Below are 7,300 nucleotides of genomic sequence, written 5' to 3' on the forward strand. Positions count from 1 at the left end.
TCTTTCGGAATGAGGTAGGAAACTGGAGCACCCGGAGGAAACCCACGCAGACACGGGGAGAATGTGCAAACTCCACACAGACAGTGACCCAAGCCGGGAAGCGAACTCGGGTCCCTGGCGCTGTGAGGCAGCAGTGCTAACCACTGCGCCACCCTATATTCTTGGTCAGCCTGTGTGGGTGAAAAAAGTTAGCTTTGCACCTTTGGTATTGCTAGTTTAAGGCTTCTCATTCTCAACCATTAGCTGGCAGCAATGTGGAATGGTGAACTGATTGTTTAAGTCCCCCTTTTTTATTTATTCATTCGTGGGACATGGGCGTTGCTGGCTGACCAACATTTATTGCCCATCCCTAGTTGCCCGAGGGCAGTTGAGAGTCAACATTGCTGTGGCTCTGGAGTCACATGTAGGCCAGACTAGGTAAGGACGGCAGATTTCCTTCCCTAAAGGACATTAGTGAACCAGATGGGTTTTTCCGATAATCAACAATGGTTTCATGGTCATCAGTAGATTCTTAATTCCAGATATTTTTTAATGAATTCAAATTCCACCATCTGCTGTGGCAGGATTTGAGCCCACGTCCCCAGAACATGAGCTGAGTTACTGGATTGATAGTCCAGCCAATACCGCTAGGCCGTCAACTCCCCATCTGTCAGAGTCTGTCTCTCCACTGGCAAGTCCTCAGCTATGCCCAGTCGTGGCGACACATGGAAGCCCATGGCCTCACTGCCCAAGGCTAAGGAACTCTGAGGTTACTTACTGCTCATTAACCAAATGCCCAACCAAGGGCAAATAGTCCCACTTGCCTTGTGGTCACCTCAGGAGTGTTGAGGGAGAAAACTTTGATGGAAAAAATACTGGATTGGAGCCAAAGGATTTTAGATTTGATTTATTATTGTCAAATGTATTATTATACAGTGAAAAGTATTGTTTCTTGCGCACTATACAGACAGAGCATACTCTTCATAGAGTACATAGGGGAGAAGGAAAGGAGAAGGTGTAAAATGTAGTGTTACAGTCATAGCTAGAATGTAGAGAAAGATTGGCTTAATATGAGGTAGGTTCATTCAAAAGTCTGACAGTAGCAAGGAAGAAGCTGTACTTGAGTCTATTGGTATGTGAACTTAGACTTTTGTATCTTTTTCCCAACGGAAGAAGGTGGAAGAGAGAATGTCCAGGAATTGTGGGCTCCTTGATTATGCTGGCTGCTTCTCCAAGGCAGCAGGAAGCGTAGACAGAGTCAATGGATGGGAGGCTGGTTTGCATGATGGACTGGGCTACGTTCACAACCCTTTGTAGTTTCTTGTGGTCTTGGGCAGAGCAGAAGCCATACCGAGCTGTGATACAACCAGAAAGAATGCTTTCTATGCTGCACTTATAAAAGTTGATGAGAGTCATAGCGGACATGCCAAATTTCCTTAGTCTTCTGAGAAAGTGAAGGCGTTGGTGGGTTTTCTTAACAATAGTGCCAGCATGGGGGGACTAAGTGATCTGGATACCTAAAACCTGAAGCTCTCGACCATTTCTACTTCATCCCCATTCACGTAGACAGGGGCATGTTCTCCACTATGCTTCCTGAAGTCGTTGACTATCTCCTTTCTATAGAGGCTGGAGATTCCTCAGTGACAATGTTCTCCCGACAGTAAAACTCAACCTAACACTCAACCTAACTACAAGGACATGAGGGAGGAGCTGGCCAGAGTTGATTGGAAAGGGAGCCGAGCAGGGGAGACAGTGGAACAGCAATGGCAGGAGTTTTTGAGAGTTATTCGGGAGGCACAACAGAAATTCATCCCAAGGAGGAGGAAACATGCGAAGGGGAGGACGAGGCATCCATGGCTGATGAGGGAAGTCAAGGACAGCATGAAAGCAAAATAAAAAGGTGAAGATTAGTGGGAAGCCAGAGGATTGGGAAGCCTTTAAAAGCGAGCAGAGGACAACTAAAAAAGCAATAAGGGGGAGAAGATGAAATATGAGCGTAAGCTAGCTAGTAATATAAAAGAAGATGGGAAGAATTTTTTCAATATATGAAAGGTAAGAGAAAGGCAGAAATAGACATTGGGCCACTGGAAACTGAGGCTGGAGACGTAATAATTGGAAACAAAGAAATGGCAGAGGAACTGAATAGTTACTTTGCATCAGTCTTCACGGTGGAAGACACCAGTGGGATGCCAGAATTCCAGGAGAATCGGGGGCACAGGTGAGTGTAGTGGCCATCACTAAGGAGAAGATTCTGAGGAAACTGAAAGGTCTGAAGGTGGATAAATCACCTGGACCGGATGGACTACACCCCAGGGTTCTAAAAGAGATAGCTGAGGAAATTGTGGAGGCATTGGTGGTGATCTTTCAGGAATCACTGGAGGCAGGGAGGGTACCAGAGGACTGGAAAGTAGCTAATGTATCACCGCTGTTTAAGAAGGGAAGGAGGCAGCAGACAGGAAATTATAGGCCGGTTAGCTTGACTTCAGCCATTGGCAAGATTTTAGAGTCCATTATTAAAGGTGAGATCACAGAGTATTTGGAAGTGCATGATAAAGTAGGACTGAGTCAGCACAGCTTCATCAAGGGGAGATTATGTCTGACAAATCTGTTAGAGTTCTTTGAGGAGGTAACAAGGAAGTTAGATAAATGAGAGCCAGTGGACGTGATTTATTTAGATTTCCAGAACGTCTTTGACAAGATGCCGCATAGGAGACTGTTAAATAAGTTAAGAGCCCATGGTGTTAAGGGTAAGATCCTGACATGGATAGAGGATTGGCTGACTGGCAGAAGGCAGAGAGTGGGGTTAAAGGAGTCTTTTTCAGGATGGCAGCTGGTGATTAGTGGTGTACCTCAGGGGTCGGTGCTGGGACCACAACTTTTCACAATATACATTAATGATTTGGAGGAAGGAACTGAAGGCACTGTTGCTAAGTTTGCAGATGATACAAAGATATGTAGAGGGACAGGTAGTATTGAGGAAGCAGGGGGCTGCAGAAGGACTTGGACAGGTTAGGAGAGTGGGCAAAGAAGTGGCAGATGGAATACAATGTGGAAAAGTGTGAGGTTATGCACTTTGGAAGGAGGAATGGAGGCATAGACTATTTTCTAAATGGGGAAATGAATAGGAAATTAGGAGCACAAAGGGACTTGGGAGCCTTTGTTCAAGATTCTCTTAAGGTTAACGTGCAGGTTCAGTCAGCAGTTAGGAAAGCAAATGCAATGTTAGCATTCATGTCAAGAGGGCTAGAATACAAGAGCAGGATGTACTTCTGAGGCTGTATAAGGTTCTGGTCAGACCCCATTTGGAGTATTGTGACCTGATTTGGGCCCCATATCTAAGGAAGGATGTGCTGGCCTTGGAAAGGGTCCAGAGGAGGTTCACAAGAATGAATCCTGGAATGAAGAGCTTGTCGTATGTGGAACGGTTGAGGACTCTGGGTCTGTAATCGTTGGAGTTTAGAAGGATGAGGGAGGATCTTATGGAAACTTACAGGATACTGTGAGGCCTGGATAGAGTGGATGTGGAGAGGATGTTTCCACTAGTAGGAATAACTAGAAGCAGAGGGCACAACCTAAGACTAAAGGAACGGTCCTTTAAAACAGAGATGAGGAGGGATTTCTTTAGCCAGAGAGTGGTGAATTTGTGAAACTCTTTGCCGCAGAAGGCTGTGGAGGCCAGGTCATTGAGTGTTTTTAAGACAGAGATAGATAGGTTCTTGATTAATAAAGGGATCAGAGGTGATGGGGAAAAGGCAGGAGAATGGGGATGAGAAAAGTATCAGCCATGATTGAATGAAGGAGCATACTCGATGGGCCGAGTGGCCTACTTCTGCTCCTAAATCTTATGGTCTTATAGTGTTAAACTCATCTCTCTGACTGCTTCCCACAGTTGGTGATGACTTCCCCATCCTTTGTTTTCAGTCAAGATGCTTTCTTTGCTGACGGACCTGCTTCCATCTTTGGCCTTGATACACATGACCCCCAGCATTCCCTGTGTCGAAGGACATCTGGATATTCTGGCAGAGTTGTAAGCAGTAGTTATTGGAGCATCAGCCAGCAGTCTGTGGGTCTTCACTTTGAGCCAGCTGTTAATGCATTTAGAGTCTTTTTGCTCGGACCGTCCTTGTAATTAATGAGAGTGGCTTCAATGGGCGGCATGGTGGCACAGCGGTTAGCACTGCTGCTTCACAGCACCAGGGACCCGGGTTCGATTCCTGGCTTGGGTCACTGTCTGTGCAGTGTCTGCATGCTCTCCCCGTGTCTGCGTGGGTTTCCTCTGGGTGCTCCGGGTTCCTCCCACAGTCCGAAAGATGTGCAAGTTAGGTGGATTGACCATGCTAAATGGCCCCTTTAGTGTCAGGGGGCTAGCTAGAGTAAAATGGGGGTTACGGGGATAGGGTCTGGATGGTTGTGGTCATTGCAGGCTCGATGGGCCAAATGGCCTCCTTCTGCAATGTAGGGATTCTATGATTCTATCTGGTCAGGCAGTCTCGCGGATGTTAATGTGAGGATGACATTTCCACTTTGAATTTAAAAACTTCAAATGCTGCATCCTTACCCTGGTACACATCAGGGAGTGATGTGTGTGACATTCACCGCTGTGGCAGCTGTGTGTGTGTTGAGAGTTTAAAGTTTATTTATTAGTCACAAGTAGGCTTACATTAACACCGCAATGAAGTTACTGTGAAAATCCCACAGTTGCCACACTCCGGCGCCTGTTCGGGTACACTGAGGGAGAATTTAGCACGGCCAAATATGTTCAATCCCAAATATATGCAGGTTAGGTGGATTGGCCAAGATCAATTGCCCCTTAGAGTCTCAAATTCTGCAGGTTATGGGGATTGGCCATGCTAAATGCGCAGAGAAAACAGAGTTCAGCGAAATGTGCACCTTCACAGGCCAGAGTATTCCTCTGCTGTAGAGTCTGCCACACTAGAGCGGGTGCCTGAGTCACAGCCAATGATGTTTAACACAAAGCTAAAGCACCTCGTCTTTGATATTTTTAAGGCATAGCCAGATAGATTCTTGATGCGCAAGGATGTGAAAGGTCAGGAAGGTGTGAATGTGGAGTTGAGGTTGCAATCAGAACAGCCATGATCTCATTCAATGGGGGAGCAGGCTCGAGGGGCTGAGTGGCCTTACTCCTGCTCTCATTTGTATGTTCATATACCCTGACTGTAATATTCTTAAATGTAATGCTGCTAGTATCTATCCTCGGTGTACCCTCGGTATAATACTCTCAGTGTAACCCCCTCGGTATAATACCCTCGGTGTACCCCTCTTGGAATAATACCCTCGGTGTAACCCCCTCGGTATAATACCCTCGGTGTACCCCTCTTGGTATAATACCCTCGGTGTAACCCCCTTTGTATAATACCCTCGGTGTAACCCCCTTGGTATAATACCCTCGCTATAATACCCTCAGTGTAACACTGCGACTGATTGAATGAGCTCAGAGTCTTGGGAAAGGGCAACTTTACATGCAGCTGAACACACGTTAGTTCTCAGTGGAGTTGTGGGCTGCTACATCAGGCTAACAGATTTACTCAGATCTCTCTCAGAGACTGTGGCTGGCTTCTCAGCCCGGTGATCAGGTCTTTGCCAAAGTAAATGCTGGAAACCTGCTGAAAGAAGAACAGAAAATGCTGGAAACACTCAGCAGGTCAGGAGAGAGAGAGAGAAACAGAGGTAACATTTCAGATCAATGATCTGTTCCGATTAAAATTCGACAACCTAAAATGTTCACTCTCTCTCTCTCTGTCTGCAGATGCTGCCTGGCCTGATTAGTTTGATGCTTCATGTTAATACCTGCAGCATTGTATCATCCAGTGTTTGTCAACGAGCCTTCAGAGTCCCTCATACTGTCTCGAAAACCCCACATTTGTTCATTTATAGCACAGACTTATTATTGTCTTCCAACTTGAATTCCTTGCTATCCATTCAAATGGGAGTTTTATCTAGACATGAACACATCATTTCTAGTTCCATTTAAAGTTTATTTATTGAAGTTTATTGATTAGTGTCACAAAGTAGGCTTGCATTAACACTGCAATGAAGTTACTGTGAAAATCTCCCAGTTGCCACACTCCGGCGCCTGTTCGGGTACATTGAGGGAGAATTCTACAACAGCAGTGACACTGGGTTGGACACCGAGTGACCTACTCCTACACTAATTTGTATGTTCATCTACTCTGCCAATGCACCTAGCCAGCACGTCTTTCAGACTGTGGGAGGAAACCGGAGCACCCGGAGGAAACCCATGCAGACACGGAGAATGTGCAAACTCCACACAGACAGTGACCCAAGCCGGGAATTGAACCCGGGTTCCTGGTGCTGTGAGGCAGCAGTGCTAACCACCGTGCCACCTTCTCTTGCTCATCCCTTTCCTTCTATTCATCCCCCCTCGACTCCTCTCTCCTCACACCACCATTCAATCACTCTCCCCTTGTGTACACTAACTGTTGAAATTCCTTCAATATTCCTCGACATTCCTCCTCCCATCCCGGGACCGACTCCCTCCTTCCCTCTATTGGCATCCTCCAAAGGTTGCACTGAGCAACCCCGAACATCCCCAACGCCGACATTCCAGCTCACTGGCTCTTGACAATCTCCTCGCCATCCAACTCACCCCGCCCGCAGTGACCCTGTGGACAACGGACCAACTATCATTGTCCCTCACCCTATCTCCCCCCTAAACGTCGGTCCACTTGTAAATAAAGACCTGACAATGAGTTTTCTGTGGGTGATTGCATTGGCACCTCAGTTTAATGGAAACCTGGTTCAGGGTGATGGTAACTTGCTGGGAATGAGGTTTTCCCGGTGTGTTATACCTTCCACCTGTCTTGCTCAGATCATTGAGGTGATGGTGTGGCAGTTGTAACCAAATCACACCTTGGCACATGCATTGGTTCCTCCAGCACTCTGCCCTCCTTGGAGCATCTCTCCTTGTTCCAACCCTCTCACCATTCATTTAGATTGAGACAGTCCAACCCGCTGTCACTGCTGTTATAGAATGTGCCAAGCCAGGATTCTAACAAGGAAGAGCAGTAGGTGTATCAGGATATTTACTTATAACTAGTTTATTTACACTATTTACATTCTGTACATAGTGGGTTACAGGGAAGATACAGTATTACCTATCTACCTAACACATGATCATAGTTCTATTAATTTGAAAATAGTTATGGAAAGCAGCACTGTGGTTACCACTGCTACCTCACAGCACCAAGGACCAGGGTTCAATTCCCGGCTCGGGTCACTGTCTGTGCGGAGTCTGCACGTTCTTCCTGTGTCTGCGTGGGTTTCCTCCAGGTGCTCCGGT

This window comes from Mustelus asterias, unplaced genomic scaffold, assembly GCF_964213995.1.
Source record: "Mustelus asterias unplaced genomic scaffold, sMusAst1.hap1.1 HAP1_SCAFFOLD_442, whole genome shotgun sequence".
NCBI lineage: Eukaryota > Metazoa > Chordata > Chondrichthyes > Carcharhiniformes > Triakidae > Mustelus > Mustelus asterias.